Source organism: Eschrichtius robustus, chromosome 1, assembly GCF_028021215.1.
Source record: "Eschrichtius robustus isolate mEscRob2 chromosome 1, mEscRob2.pri, whole genome shotgun sequence".
Lineage (NCBI taxonomy): Eukaryota > Metazoa > Chordata > Mammalia > Artiodactyla > Eschrichtiidae > Eschrichtius > Eschrichtius robustus.
In genome coordinates, this window is record NC_090824.1 from 83,645,817 (window position 1) to 83,662,919 (window position 17,103).

Sequence of the window (17,103 nt, forward strand, 5' to 3'; positions counted from 1 at the left end):
AGCCAAGAAAGTTTTTGTTGTTAACCACCTTACCATTGTGGGCAAATGGAGCCTGATCTCGCTGGGAAAATCTGGGAGCTGGTGTAAAACATGCACCTAGACTCTTCTGTTCCAACCCATCAAGGGTAAGAGAACTTGGGTATTTACACAACAGTTATTTGTCGAGGGATGCTGGGTTGGGAAAGGGGCAGGCAGTAATCTCTGGGTACTTCCAACCGTCTGCTCCCATGGACCAAACAAACTTTGGTGGCCAAATAATGCCTCAGGCAATAAATCCAGGTGTTGGCAGCTGGAAGTCAGGCCAGTAAGCTCTGTAGTGCTAAGGGCAAGGGGATATAGATGAAGAAATAGCAGTGTGTCTGATACAAAAGCCAGTACTCTAGGCATTTACTTTGCACAGCAAAGAAATCAGACTTTTTAGTTTTCCTGTGATAACTTGAACTGAAAAAAGGTGGTGAAGGATGGTTGATAATTGCTGAGCTCAGGAAAGACATATGACAGGTGAGAGAACTCAGTAGGGAGAAAGCAACTGGCATTTGGGCAATCTAAGGAGAAATCTTTGTGACAGTGATTGGAGGGTGCTGCTGTGAAATTTTAGACACAGTGATGTTTTATGATGAATCTTAGGGTGTTTCCCCTTCCATGTTATACTCTCCATCAATTATCTCCAAACTTTCAGTAAAAATCTGTTATGCATAATAGCCCTGTGTTAGCAGTGCCTTGGGAAATAAAGATGAAGGGACTGTGCCCATGCTGAGAATGAAGCTGTGCAGAGTGGTGATGAGATGGTTAGAAGTGGTTGACAATTGAGCAAGATTTTTATGTGAGGTGAGCACCAGAGTATGTAAATCTCCACAGGAATCCCTGGAATATTGGGAAGACTGCTAGTAATCGTGTGACTTTATGTAGATTTTATTTTAAAAAATAACCACAGAAAGCTACAGGACTTGATTCTGTCTCTACTTAAAATTTTAATATATTGCTTATTACAAATTTTTGCATTAGTTTTGAGTTTTTAAAATATTGCATCAAAATATTATTTATCTTGATTATTGAGGTTTTCTTAGTGCCTCCTTAAATTTTGCCCTGCAAGTAAGCTCCTCACTCATTTCATCCAAGTTCTGGTCCCAACATAGGGCTATTTAGGTCATCTGTGAAAGATAGTATTGTAAATTACTGGGGAAAGAAAGTGGTGGTGGGAGAATTGATTTATCTATTTAAGAAAATATACCCTAAGTTCATTCTTTGTAGCAAATATATTTTAAAGTGTTAAATAAATAAAATTAAAGTATAAGAGAATAATATTTGCTCTCAGGATACAGAAGTAATTCCTACACATATAGCATAATTGAACTACAGAACAACTTAAAACTTCAATTTGTTTCAAAAAATGTGAAAGGTAGACAAGGAAGGAAATTTACAACAAATATTTTGAAAGGACTAAATCATCAATATGTTAACTTGATTTTGGAAAAGTAACTTTGAAGTTTGAATAAGGATCCTTAAAACTGTCTGTACTCCTTAATACAGAAATCTCACTGCTAAGAATCTATCCTTATGAAATAGTTGGAGATGTGGCCAGAGACTTATGTATAAATGTAGTATTATGTAGGGTTATCAGCAATAACAAAAATTCTTGAAGGAATCCAAATATCAAAAAATACAAAGATGGTTGAAGAAATCATGGCAGAGTGATAGGACGAAACATTATACAACTATAAAAAATATGCTTTTAAGAATATTTAACCTGGGCTTGAGCTACAGCAGTGTGTCCACATGGCTGGGGATGGCATAGCAGAGAAGGTGCCAGGAACATACATTTGAGTTGAGATCATTGCAATGGAGACTACAGATGACTCAAGGACAGAGGCCCCTCTTCCAAAATTTTCTGGATTTTCAATCCTAAGTTCTGTGCAAGATTGTTAAGGAGTGGAAATAAAAGGTGACTTAAACTGTATTTCTATCAAACCCTAGGGAGTGAGTTTCTACGTCAAATGTGATTTGATTTAGAAAAATAAATATATATCACACAAGATATATAATCTCTTAGTGATGGGATTATGGGTGATTTTCATTTTCCTGTTTATACTTTCCAGCATTATATTTAAGAATGTATTCTTGGAGCAAAGGATTTTTGTATCTCAGCTTATCACTTTGGCATATTTTCCAGATGTTTAGGAAAAATGTCTTTCAAATAAATGTTGTAATTTTTTGCTATAGGGAAATAGAGGCCTCAAAAAATGGAATTATTTTTTCCCAGTAATTTTCATATTTTGATAGTAGAAAGCCATATATGTGTAAAAGGGAATGAGAGGGCAGAAGTGTATTCTATGCTACAGCAAACAAATGTCATGACATGCTCTTTGGAATGAACTTAAAGATAGTTGATTAAAGATCATTTTCTGCGTTTCTTATATGGTCAGTATTCACTCACTTCTGTATGAAGCCACAGGTTGTAACAGGAGCACGGAACTGGATATCAGGGGACTGAGAATCTAGTACCCCTTCTATCACTCCCATCAAAGAGATCTTGGCCACCGTTCACCACCTTTGTTGATTCTAAAAGGAAGGATTTTCTGTAGGTATTGATTTTTGGTTGGGTCTCTTTGAAATATTTGCAAATGTGAATCTTGATTTACTAAAATCTTAGGTAGAATTCATCTTTGGATCTGCCCATTTGGAGCTTACAAAATACATGCCAACCAATGATTGTATTTTATTCAATCCTTGGTATCTTTGAAGCTGGAGACATAAATGGTCACAAGAGAACCAACCTCAGTTTCTAAAAAAGCAACATGTTTTTGGTCTGGGCAAATGGGAAGTAATCTCCCATTAGAAGAAGATTATATATATATATATATATGTGTATATATATATATATATGTATATATATATATGTGTATATATATATGTGTATATATATATGTATACATATATATATGACTAAACTTTTCATGTGAAGACAATTGATAGTATTTTTCTTTTTTTGATTGATGGCATTTTAATGAGCATTTTGATTCTAGGCATGCCATGGCCTCAAAAACTAACAGCAAATGTGCTTTATGAATAACAATGAATCTAGTCAGTACAGTACCATCATGTCATTTGCTCAGTGGGAATATCCAGTGCTGTACCACAAATGTTAAATTGTTCTTCCTTAAAGGAGGTGACATCATGCAAGAACTTCAAATCCAGTATTAAATGATTTTTTTTGTTGTTTTAATTACAAACGCAGCATCCCCTCCCTGCTTTTTCCCTCATGAGTTGCTTTTTTTTTTTGTCTTGACTCCCTGACACAACGAACTTAGTGAATCACTGGGTGCAGTTTGCTATTTGACTCACAAGATATATTGACTTGCAGACTCATATATTTTCTCCCTATATACAAACAAAAACCAAAATAAAGAAGAAGAATGGAAGACAGGAATCTTTAAAAATTTTATTGAAAAATTATCATTTTGTTTGAGCACAAAGATGAATATCCTAGAGCTGTGAGCTAAGGAAAAGGGGAGTGGCCTGGGGGGCACACTTTGGATATGATGCCACCTTTCAGGTGGCTTTCATTTTCATGCCTGGGAGACGAGCATCTTAAAAAAAAAGCTGGCTATTGCATATAAAGTTTAGAGAATTGAGTATTGTCTACTAAAGCAACAAGATTTATGAGAGATGTCTGGCTCAATTGCATTAGGGAAAAAAAATGATTTCAAAAAAATCACTTCCCTGCCTTTTAAAATGAAAACCATCTGCAATGAAAATTTTTAAATGATAAATCTTCTCCTTTCACACTGCTACTGATAAATGGTTAGTTTTCTTCCTCTTTTTGGAGGGGGCAGAATAGATATATAGGAGTATGTGATATTTGTGTACACATACCTTTTATTAAATGTCTGTATACTTTTTTTCGGGAATTTTAAATAAGACTCTCAGTTGTTTATTGTTATTATTATTATTATTATTATTATTATGTGATATTATGAGAGCTATTGCATGGAAAATCTGGACTGTAACTTTTTGGAGTTGACATTCAATAACATTTGACCTTTCTTACCTCTGAAGAAAATATTATTCTGTCTCAATAAATATAGTGATTCCAGATCCATAGGGTATATTTAAGTCAAGGTCTGTTCAATGTAATATTTTAAATTAGTCAGTTTATACAAGTTAATATTTATATTTGATGTTAAACATTCAGTCATAGATGCTTTTTGTAATGCAGTATACTTTTCATTTTGATAAAAACCTACAAATTCTAGCATTTATTCGAAGTGTAAAAGAAAGAAATAACTCCATAATTATCATGTGCTCACATACACATGCGTGTGAGCAAACACATACAGGAGGGCAGTGACTGAAGTAATAAAGTTACATGTTAGCCTCTCTTTTTTTTTTGGTTCTCTACTGTAAAAGCATTTAGGCAAGTGTGTGCATTGTTTCGTTTTACCCAAATCCTGACAAAGGGTGAGAACCTAATAAATGGCAATGACAATTCACATAAAATCATTCTATATATTCTGTGACTCTCAGTTTATTAATCTAGAGTGCACTGAGTCTCATCTGGCTTACTGTGAAGCAGTAGGGAGTAGAACTATCTGTAATGGTGGTTTCTCTTCCTTTCCTCAAATATAGGGGCACCCAGGCTCCTTTGGAAACACGCGAGTTTAATTGGAAATTCTGGCGCCTACTTTACTAGTCATAAACTAGGTAATTGTTTCCTAATGCAACCTGGCAGTGCCATTGAGGGCAGATTATACAGAGCTGCCATCCTGAGCTGTTCTAAACAAGTGACAAATCATTAACAGCAAGTCTCTGGATCTCCGTGAGTGAGCTCTGTGGCTGCCACTGGAGGGGAACAAGACCAGAGAGGAGCGAGGGAGATCTGAGTAGGCAGAAGCTGCTGCATTAATGACTGGCATTGCCAGCACTGTGTGCTGCAGATGACTGCGGCATCTTCACTTTCACCTTATTCTCAGAGCTGTTGCTATGGGTACCATCTCAGAGGTGTCACAGGAAAAAAGAGCAGGAGGTAGACTGATGAACAACATAGGGAAGTAAAGGATATGCAACAGCACAGCAATATGAAGACATCCTTCCCATACAAACGAGTGTGTTGCATACTTCGATAGGGACCCATTAAATATAGAGGATGGCAGACAGGAGAGTTGGTTGAATTGTCAACAAATGACAAATAAAAGGTGCTTTGGAACTATTTTATGGCCCCAATTATCCATAAGATAATAGTAGTACTGGACCTTTATCACTCAGGGTACAATCTTTGTCACTAAAGTAATTTATGAGACCCTGGGAATTGTATGCATGTGTGGTATATGGGTGTTTTTGTGATATGGAAAGACTTGGGAAAGCTGTTCATTATTTTAAAGGCTATGTTTTTCTGCACTCTTTTCAAACTCCTGCTCCCTCCCATGATCACAGATTCTATGAAGGTGCCAACTCCCTAGCATTTTGACTCTGAAATTAAACGTGGTTGTAACCTTCCCTCCTGCAATATGTTAATCATCATTAGCCTAATTCTTTCTCTTTCTCTCTGTCATATGTTAGTCTTTGAATAAAAGTCAGGAAAAAATTATTAGGAGCATTTTAACAAATTGCAGCATTTCAATGATTATGTCACAGTTGTCAGATTCCTTCCTAGCAGAGTTAGAAAAGTGACATTTTCGTAGTCTCCTAAGTTTATTCAACTTATTAAAATAGCATAAACAACGTTGAGGTGGAAAACAGGTTTTCCTACAAACCTTTATTAGTGTGTTATAATCATAGAGTCCAACCATGTATATATTTATAGGGGACATTTTAAAAAATACTCCGGTGGAAATGCAGAACAACTTCCCCTCATAGTTTGTTTGGAAACTCAAAGTTCATATTTTATGGGTCATGTGGCATTCAGCCTTTCCAAACTGGCTGGAATAGTTTCTGTAGAGATATAGCTAGAATTTTTTTTGTTTTCTTCCCTTTTCTCTTATTTATTTATTTTTTTACTTTTGCTCTCCCATTTTAAAATCATGGTAGTTGCTCAGAATGTCAACCAAAATAACATTCATAATCTGAAACCATTGCCCATTATTTTCACACATATATCATATAACTGTCATTGGAAACCAAATTCTGGGGTGATTTGACCAAACTCTTGGGAGGCTATTGCAGATACTTTTCTATAAAAAAAAATATGTTTTTACTAAAATCATACAAAAGGACCCTTGGCCCTGACCCTACTGCATATTTATTTTTTGTAGGCATCAATTTACTCAGGCAAAGAAACAGGAGAAGTTCTTAGAGAAAGATGAGGTCCTAACTTTCAGACACTTCTCTTTTTCTGGCTCTAACTTAAGGTATAGATCGTTGTTAGAACTAGAAGCAGATATTTATGGGAAAATGAAATTGAATTTGACTAAGCAGCAAGAGCTAAGACAGTTTAGAAAAAATAGAGTAGACCTAGTCTTTATTTATTAATTTGTTCATTTATTCAGCACTTAAGGAACAGCTCTCATGCACAAGGTACTATACTTGGCAGAGAGAAACAAAGACAAACAAGAGACAGACCTCTCCCAAGGAGCTTGCATCTAGAGGATGCCATCTTTAAATAGCTTCTTTTATAATGCTGTGAGTAGTGTGTATGTATACTAGTGTGATCTGAGATGTTTAGAAATGAGTGAAGTAGAGAGGAGTATAATTCACAGAAGGACTTCCAGAGTATCAAATAAAAGAAATTATTTAGTTTTCAAAGGCTTTTCAGGTATAAAAAACAACTTGAAGTATTAAACACAAGATGAGCACAATGAAGGTAGCATTACAAATTTATTGTTAGACAGGGTATATGGGAGCCAATGTAAGGACTGTGATTGAGAGAAACTTGGGATAGATCTCCAAATTTGGGACTTTGTTACTTACATATTACTATTTCCACCTTGAGAAGAAAATGTTCTTTGCTAAAAGGCATTAATTATTCCTGTGAATTGTGCCATCATGGAAAGTAAGCTTTAAGAGGTTCTTACAGTCGGTCCTGGGTTTGTACTATATGATCTGGACATTTTCTGTAGCAGATTTTCTTGAAATCAATTATTGTCTTTTATTATAAGGTTCAAAATAATTTTCCGTCCAACTATGATGTTAAGTTGCATCTAGTCCAACAAGAATAGTATTGGGGAGGAATTGTTTGTTTTGAAAAACTCAATCATTAGTCAGTTAACTGAAATTCTATCACTAAATTTGGCTTTTTTGTTTTGAATTTCTCTCATTTCCCAAGATTTAAAAATTGTCTGGAGATAGTAGAAACATTTAGGGTAATATAAAGTTACTAGCTCAGCACTTGTACTTACTGAACAATTAATAATGCCACCTGTCATTATTAGTGACAATAAAGGTAACACATATTAAATCTTGCAAGACAGCTAGAGGCCATCAAGTCATCCTCCTTAATACTACAGATTTTAGTAAATTTTAGAAAATGACCCAGCTGACTTAAAAGTTGAATTTAACATATTTACAACCTCCAAATATATTACAAGGTGATTATAAATTGCTTTGGGATTTTTTTTAATACTCAAAAAAGAGGTCAGCTTTTACTACAATGTAAAATTTAGAGGCTTTATTGAAATACATCTTCAAGAAAGCTGCTAAAAATTTTTATGAAACCATTAAATATGCAAACACTTGTAAAGGACAGTGTATCTCTATATACATACATATGTATATAAGTGTGTGTACGTGTATTTATACATATTTATATAAAACATGTGTGAATACACACTCTCATATTTATCTGTACATATGTCTGCCCCTGCATCTGGAAGAATATATTTGTGTTTGTAGAGAGTTGGTCCAGTGTTCATATCCAAATGCAAATTTTGACTCTTCGAAGCAAATTTTCATATTTGCATGTCTTCCTTTCTCAGTAGTTTTGCCAGTTGGTGTATTTCTTTGCTTGTTTCCACTTTTTCTTCCTCTGCAACATCCCCCATGAAGTGGCGCTGAAAGATCACGTTAGCACAGTTCCATGATGTGAAATACCACAAGTCTGCAATTTTTCAGTCTTGAGAGCATAGCTGGGTTGAGAGGATGGAAATCTTTCAGTAATTATACCAGTTTGTATTCGTCTCACATTTGGGACCAAATACAAATCCGATCCACTCTTTCTCCCTGTGAATATTCATAAAAAACAAAGTGCCAATTCTGGGCTAATCATGTATGGAACCAAACATGTTGGTAAGTCCTAAGTATATACTGTATGTATGTATACATAAGAATATATATATTTATATACACTAATTTTGCTTGTGTCCTCCTCTGTGCAATTTGTTTGTTTAGTATAGGGGTTGCTGTTATAATGTGTTAATAAGCTGCTGAAAGCTTGGCACCTATTACTTGAAATGACAGCTATGTTAGAGAAGCCTATTAACACTCATAGCAGCAGTTCTGCAGCTACTAGAAATGAATTTCAAAGAAAGTAAATGAACAAAAGCAATTTATATCTCTAAGGAAAGCAAATACCATGCCCAGAACCATATATATACTTTGGAAATGTACAGTATATAAAATGAAAAAAAAAACCCTCCTCTTCCAGTTAAAGAAACAACGGAAGAGAACTTTGGAGAAAGGAAGACTGCCTAAAAGATTTCCAAACAACCTTGAAGACATAAATGTTAAAGATACCAAGCATAACTTCCTCTCTTTGTTTCTATTGTATTTAAACTAGAACCATGTCAAACTCAGTTATAGGAATAGAACAGTATAGGTAGAGGAAATTCACTTTTCTCTCTGCAAGAAAAATTTAAATCATCTGGATTTAGCTCAAACTTTTTCTTAGTCTCTGAACTTAGAAGGATACCATTCGTTATTGTTCTCTGAGGCAGGGCACTTTATGAGTTAGTTCACCCTGCCTTTGAACTATTTTACTTACTTTTGACTGTCACTGAAATTTTACAAGGTGGCTAAAAGTCCTGGTTAAACCTTAGCCATGATAATAAAAATATGGTAAGTTAGATTGGGAGTAGGTTTTTTTTTATGATATAGCCTCTGTGTGTGTGTGTGTGTGTGTGTGTGTGTGTGTGTGTGTATGTGTGTGTTGGGAAGGTTATATGATGATATTGGAGAGAGGATAGTTCCATAATTTTAGGCTAAACTTAGATTAAACTGTTAATTTTTAAGGCCCTTGCTTTTGAAACCAAGTGAAAGGAAAAACATCAAAAGACTTTTACATTTCAACTTACACACAGAACTTAGAAATTTTAGACCACTTTCAGGGTTTGTATAAAACTATCAGCCAAAGGTTATAATAGGCAGTTTCATCCCTAGAGTAATTTACATTATTACCCTTATCTCCTTAATATTAGGATTGCAATGTCTTGGACACATAGTAGTACTGTCTTTGAATTCATAGCAACATCTTTGTATTATCTATGTATTGATCCTCTGCCCTCTAAAAATAAATCTTGAAAAGTCTTTGGGAGTGATAGAAAACAGGTGCATACTCTAAAAATCTGTATAAATGTAAACTCAAAACCATTCTCTGTGTGTGTGTGTCTGTGTATGCACGCACATGTACATGCATGTGTTCATACACTAATAAGGCTCAAGTTTGGGACAGATTATTGTAATGTCAGAGGAAAGAGGTGAGCAGAAAGGCAGTTCTTCTGTCACTGAAACTCAAGGCAAAATATGCTTTGAATATTGTCCAAATGGAACTTCAGTTTTCCAGATAGGGAGACACTATAATTGCCCTTTGAGACACTAACTAGAAATGCTCTTATTTTAAGTTCCATTAACCAAAACTTACTTTTACCTGGCCCTTCTAAGACTCAACAGTACAATGACAATTGATACTCATTATGATTATCCTAAAGGGACTCAATTAAGGTAAATTTTTGCTTTTCAAATTACTAATAGTTTAATTATGCCCAGTCTTGTTAGTATAAAGTGATTTTTAAAAAATGGATTCTAACATCTTAAAAATATATAATTTTTATATGATACAGATAGTAACTCTACTATTTAGAGTAGTTGAATAACCCAAATACCCTATTCCATGTCTAGTAGAGAACAGGCCTGACTTAAAAGAAGCCGCATTTATTGGAATTTTCTAAAGACTTGTATTCAGAAATGCCAATTACCAGTTGTTTGTGAGCTGCCCAATATTATATTGTTCTGAAATAGTCTATGAAGTAGAATCTGGTCATTCAAAGGATAACAACAAAAACAAAGACTATGTAACATTAACATTTCCAATGGTAAGAATTAATTTTATAATTTTACTTTTTAAAATGATTAAGACTTTTATTAAAAATATGGCATGTATATGGAAAAATTTATGAAGCAAGTGTGTATAGTTTAATGACTTACCATGAAGGAAACTCCCAGGTGGCCACCTCTCAGATGAAGAAGTATCAGTTGCAGCATCTTAGAAACTTCTTTCCAATCACTGCCTTCCCCTGCCTCCCATCACAGTAACCACCATCCTTACTTCTTTTCTTTTACTTTTATCACCTAAAGTCGAAGTTTAGTTTTATCTGCTTTTTACACTTACATAGATTCAATCGTGCAATGTGCATTCTTTTGTGTCTGGCTCTTTATAAAGTTCCATGTTGTTGCAGGAACTGTACAATATTTTATTGAATGGATGGATATTTGGTTACTTTTCAGTTTGAAATGATTTCAGACAATGCCGCCTTAAACCTTTTACGTGTTTCCTGGTACACATGTGCATGAGCTTTTGTTGGGTAGATGTCTATGAGAAGAATTACTGAGAGATAGGGTATATGCATGCTCAACTTCAGAAGATAATGTCCATCTGTTTTTCAAAGTGGCTGTACCAATCAATTTACACTTCTGTTAGAAGTATTAGAGAGTCTTGATTTCTCTACTTCTTTGTCATCATTAGTTATTTTTAATCTTTTAAAATAATAGTCATTCTTGTGGTGTTTTATTGTGGTTTTAATTTCCTCTTCTCTTATTAGTAATGGGGTTGAATACTCCATGTATGCATTGGTTTACTTTTTGTGAGAGGCAGTCTTTTCTTTATTGATTTGTCACAGTTTTCATTTTTTAATGTTTTGTAAAGGAGCCTATTATTAGTTATGTGCTCCAGATATTCCACTGTGTGGTTTGTCTTTTTACCCTCAAATTAGTGTATTTTGATGAACAGGTAATCTATTCAAATTTTTAAAACGTTGGTCACTTTTTTTAAAGTTAATTTTTCTAGATAGTCTATTTAATCTAAATTTTCAAATTTATTGGCATAACATTGTTATTATCTGTAGCATCCATAGAGAAGTCACTTTTTAATATTGATATTGATTATTTATGCCTACCATTCTTTTAATTTTATCAGTTTTATCGGGGTTTATCAATTTTATCAGTCTTAAAAAACAAATTTGATTTTATTGATGTTCTCTATTATACATTTGTTTAATTTGCAATTTCTCCCCTTTTCCTTATGTACTTCCATCTATTCTCTTTGGGTTAAATTTCTGTTCCTTTTGTAATTTAAAAAGATGGATGCATACTTCATTGAGGTTTAGTTTTTCTTCTTTTCTAATATATGCATTTAAAGCTATAAATTCCATTATAAATAACTTTAGCAACATTCCATGATTTGAGAGGTCATAGTTCATTATCATTTAGTTCAAAATATTTTCTAATTTCCATTTTTCTTTTACTTTCATCCATGAGTTATTTAAAGTATATTGCTTAATTTTCAAACATCTGGGGATTTTCTAAATTGCTTTCACTTATTTCTAGTTTATTTGCATTGATATGAGAGCACATATTCTGTATGGTTTCATTCTTTTGAAATTTGTTAAAATTGCTTTATGACCCAAGAAATGGTCAGTTTGGGGAAATTGTCCTATATGCTTGAAAAGAATGTGTATGCTGAAATGATGGCCATGTTTAAATATGTTTATGATCATATTGTTAAATACTTCTATATAATTTCTAATTTTGCCTGTGTGTTTTATCAAGTTACTGAGAAAAATCTTTCATTATGATCGTCCATTTGTCTATTTGTTTAGTTTTGTCAGTTTTTTCTTTATATATCTGAGACTATGATAAGGGCACAAACATTTTAAATTGCTATAAATTTCTGAATTATACTTCTAATCATTACAGTGTCCCTCTAGGTCCATCCATGTTGCTGCAAATGGCAAGATTTCATTCTTTTTTATGGCTGAGTAATATTCCATTGTGAGTGTGTATATATATGTATATACATGTGTATATATGTATGTATATATATATATACATACATACATACATACCACATCTTCTTAAGCCAGTAATCTGTTGGTGGGCACTTGGGTTGTTTCCATGTCTTGGCTGTTGTAAATAATGCAGCTATGAACATTGGGCTCCATGTATCTTTTCAAATTAGAGTTTTTGCTTTTTTCCAGATATATACCCAGGAGTGGGATTGCTGGATAATATGGCAGCTCTATTTTTAGTTTTTTTAAGGAAACCCCATACTGTTTTCCAGAGTGGCTGCACCAATTTACATTCCCACCAAGAGCGTACGAAGGTTCCCTTTTCTCCACACCCTCTCCAGCATTTATTATTTGTAGACTTTTTGATGATAGCCATTCTGACTGGTGTGAAGTGATGCCTTATTGTGGTTTTGATTTGCATTTCTCTGATAATTAGTGATGTTGAGCATCTTTTTGTGTGCCCGTTGGCCATCTGTATGTCTTCTTTGGAAAAATGTCTGTTTAGGTCTTCTTCCCATTTTTTGATTGGGTTGTTTGTTTTTTCAACATTGAGTTGTATGAGCTGTTTGTATATTTTGGATACTAACCCCTTGTCAGTTGCATTGTTTGCAGACATTTTCTCCCATTCTGTAGGTTGTTTTTTTGTTTTGTTGATGGTTTCCTTTGCATTCTTTTTAATCATCTCACAATTTGTCTTTAATTGAAGCATTTAGTCCACTTACATTTAACGTATTTATTGATATATTTGGCTTAAATCTACTATTGTTTCAAGTGGTTTCTATTTGTACCATTGGCTCTGTGTTCCTTTTTCTCCTTACTATTTTCTTTTGGAGTAATTATTTTTCATAATTTTACTTTGATTCTGTTGGCATAGAAGTTATAAATTCATTTATTGTCCTTTTGATGATTACACTAGAAATTACAGCATTCATCCTTGACTTACAAATTCCTAATATTAATTGATGCTCTTATCCTCTTCTTGAATAATTTAGTTTCATTTACCCTCTCCTTTTATATATAAATGTAAATGAAAAAATTTAGTTATTTTTGTAGTAAATATTTATTAATATCTACTCTAATATTTGTGTTTTGTAGGTTTCCAATTTTTGCTTAGTTTCCAGGCTTCCACCTAAGATTATTTTCCTTCCTATGAAGAAAGCCCTAGAGTATTATTTATTGTAGGTCTCTTGCTGACAAATTCTCTTAGTTTGTCTGAACTGTATTAAGCTCTTATTCTAGGTGAATAATTTTTATTCTAGAAGAATAATTATAGAAAACTAGGACTCTAAGTTGACAGCAACATTTTTTCCTATACCTTAAAGATATTTTTGCATTATCTTCTGGCTTTCATTGTTTCTGTTGAGAAATAGGCTATAATCTGCAACGTTTCAGTGGTTTTGCTATTATATCTCTTGGTATAGCTTTCTTTGTATTTATTTTTGTGGGGTTCATAGGGTTTCTTGAATCTATGGCTTGATATTTTTCATCAGTTTTAAAATGTTCTCAGCTATCATGTCTTCAAATGTTACCCTTGCTTCATTCTCTTTCTTTTCTTTCTCAGACTTTGAACTATATATTTCAAACTGTAGATCTTTTAACTGTGTCATCTGTGTCTAACCAGATCTACAGGATCTATACTGAGCCCTTGTGAGTCTGTTTCTAATGTGGTTTTTACTATTTTTAAAGTTACATTATTTTTGTCTCTCCATGTCTCTGGTTAGTTTTTTTTATTGTATGTGAAAAATTGTTTACAGAAATAATATGAAAACTAGGATGATGTCTTCTAGATAATATTTTATTTGCTTCTTCCAGATGCCTGGAGAATATTCTGTAGAAATTTTCATGCAGGGAAGTTAATCCAGTGTCTGACATTGGGATTCTTTAAAGCTGCCATACAGTCATTCTAAGGTCTTATCTAATTCTAGTTTACCCTTGCTTTTACAGTACAGCTTTTCTAGATCCTAACCCAAAGCAGGGAGAGTTCATAGAGCCCCTTTCCTTGGAGACCTATGGACTCTGATACAGGTCACTTATACTTAAGAGGCTTCCCCTTCTTAAAATTAACAGATGCCCTCGAAGGAAAAGGGGCCCTCAAAATATTCTCATCTCCCTGGGTCTCTGTTCTTCCCTAGATCTTCAACTGATAAGTCTTTGCTACTTTAGTAGCTCTCCTATGCCTTTAAACATATATTTTTTGATGTGTATTTTGTTCAGCCTCTGGACTTCCTAAGGAGGTGGTTTAATCTGAATTACCGGGTCTGCTATTACTGTAAGTGGAAGTATTCTCCTTACATTTGTCCTAAATCTTTCTCAGTCTTTTATGAGTTTGAATAGTTTATGGTTAAAGTTTAGATTAAATTTTATTTGGGAAATTATTGATTATTTATACAAAGTAAGCTGGATCATATATGTCAATATTTTACATCTTGTTGATCTGAGTCTTAACCATGATGTGTCACTGCCTTGGGTTCAGAAGCAGATATTCTGATGAATATTCTTGTGAATGTTTTTTATGGGGAACTGTTCCTGGGAAAAACTGATAGGGACCTAGAAGAGAAGGATGCAAGATCCAAGAATTGTAACTTTGACATAATGATGCAGAGGGACTCTGAAGACCATGTTGGTCACACCTCAGAAGGATTCAAGTTGGGGCAAAAGAAGCTAGAATATTTTGACCCCTGTATCTCTCAGTTGTTGTTTAAGGGATGTCCCCAAGGTGACATAAATATGTATACTTCCTGCTTTCCAGTTACAGATGCAGAGACTGTTTGCATAAAAGCACACTGGAAGCTGGTATGCATCTAATTAGTAAAGGAATCTAAGGAGATATGTGCAGAGTAATGATAGTGGCTGCAATAACTTATAAGGCTCTGTCTTAATGTAGGTCCATGGATGCAATTCAGGGAGTCCACAACTTCAATGGGAAGAAAATATACTTGTATTTTTACTAACCTCTAATAAAATTTAGCATTTTCTTTAACTATGTGAGTAGTAATATTATCAATACCTGCAAAGCAGTACTTGTCCCTAAGTAGCACAGGACCTAGCACATAGTAAGTAAATTGCTCAATATATTTCACGTTTTTAAAGGTATAAAATAAAGAATACTGAAATTATGTTAAAACTAGTCTCTGAATTATCCACATTTCTAAAGTGAACCTTCTATAATTTGACTAGACTGCGAACATGTTGGTATAATCTCTGATCATCCAGTATGCTATTTAGGAGTATAATAACAATCTAGTTTACTAGTCAAAGATATGATGAGGATTAATTTCAGAAGAGAGCATATGCCCAGAGATTTGGTTAATATTATATAAAAACATCATTACTAGCGTGGGGTATTTTCCATATAATAATTATATACAAAGAGTCCCTGCATTATTCTTTTATAGTCCCATTCTGGGGTCACTATAGAAGAATGGATTAGAGGGTGGATGACAGTGACTTTAAGCACTTATTATCTTAGATTCCTTAAATTTTATAACAAACTCCATGGCTCCATATATTTAGGAAGAGAAAGAAAGGAGAATCATTTTAAAAACTTGCTTTAACATATAATCAAGCATTTTTAGTTAACCTTTATGTTGCAGTTTGAAAGAAAAACATTTTTAGCTAATTAACAATGGACATTTTTCTAAAATTAATACCTATACAGGGAAAGGAATGCTGTCCAGAACCAGAAGTTTTAAAAAAAATCTAAAACTCCCTTGTGAGCCAAATATCAACCCCAAAGTCAGAGATAAAGAATCCTTTTCAGTGTTATTCCAACATTACTTGTGGAATATAGTTTTATATCAGGAAAGCTATCTTGGATCCCACCTAAGGCAATTTCAATACTGAAGAGCCCAAGCATAATGTTATAGACCAGTCAGGTTGTTGGGATGGTTTGGCACCATAAGAAAGCAGCACAAATAGGCTATTAAGTATATTTGATTTATTCTACTTCCTTCCTGATATGAAATGTGCCTGTCCATTTTATGGAAAGCCAACTTTTTCTTTAAAGTGGTTACTTCTAGCTTGATGATCTTTTTAAAATTATGGAAGGATTCTCAGAAACTTGGAAGTTCTGTGAAGACTCATCCCTACTGATTCATCTGTCACCTCAAGTTCATGTTTACTTGGGGTTAGTATTACCTTCTTAGAAAGACTGTTCAACTCCAGTCATTTCCTGAATTTAGTAACTAAATCTCAATTACATTCCTAGCAGACTCTCATTTCTTCCTGGGCTTTGTGTATTCTTTTCTGGGCCAGGAGCTTCCTTGTATATCAAAGGCAGCTTTTTGTAGAGAAGGGAGACATGAAGGGGCAGAGGAGCCTGGAACCTGACCCTGTGTTACTGCTTCTGCTTGAGAAAGCTGAGAAGTTAAAAACAGTCACTAAATAATTCCCTTTAAATCAGAAGAAAAATGATTTTTTACAGTTAACAGTTAGATGCGAGATGATTAATGTTTTCAACCTTGAGGGCAAACTCTGACTGTTTAGTATGAATTTTTTATTTCTGTGTTTCAAGTGAAAAATATCCTGGGGCCCTTTTGAATGTCAAACAATTAGTCCAAATTCAAAATGTATTAGGTTAATTGTATATTTTTAATCTAATTTTAATATTTTTTGATGGTGAAATTGATAAGCTAGCATTTATTTGCTTTTGAAACCTTTCAAAGTTTATAACAATTTTTATCCCTTTTAAATGATATTAATGGTTAATGATAAAAGCCTGGCCTAAGGAAGAGATAACATTGAAGAACTATACCAACTCATGGGTCCAGGGTATAAGCTGTCTATCTGGTCTGCTTTCTTCCCATGAGTATGCAGTATATGTTCTGGAATTTAGTGTGGGGCTTTCTCCTCTGGGGGACAATTGACTCAGTTATAAGTGAGAGAGTAGGCAGAT

The 17,103-nt window shown here is 33.9% G+C and overlaps 1 long non-coding RNA gene across 1 annotated transcript in view; it reads left to right on the plus strand.

Annotated features, from left to right (window-relative positions):
* Positions 1–17,103, plus strand: part of LOC137767672 (uncharacterized) — a 346,176-nt gene that overhangs the window by 320,034 nt on the left and 9,039 nt on the right. The gene's annotated exons all lie outside the window — the stretch shown is intronic.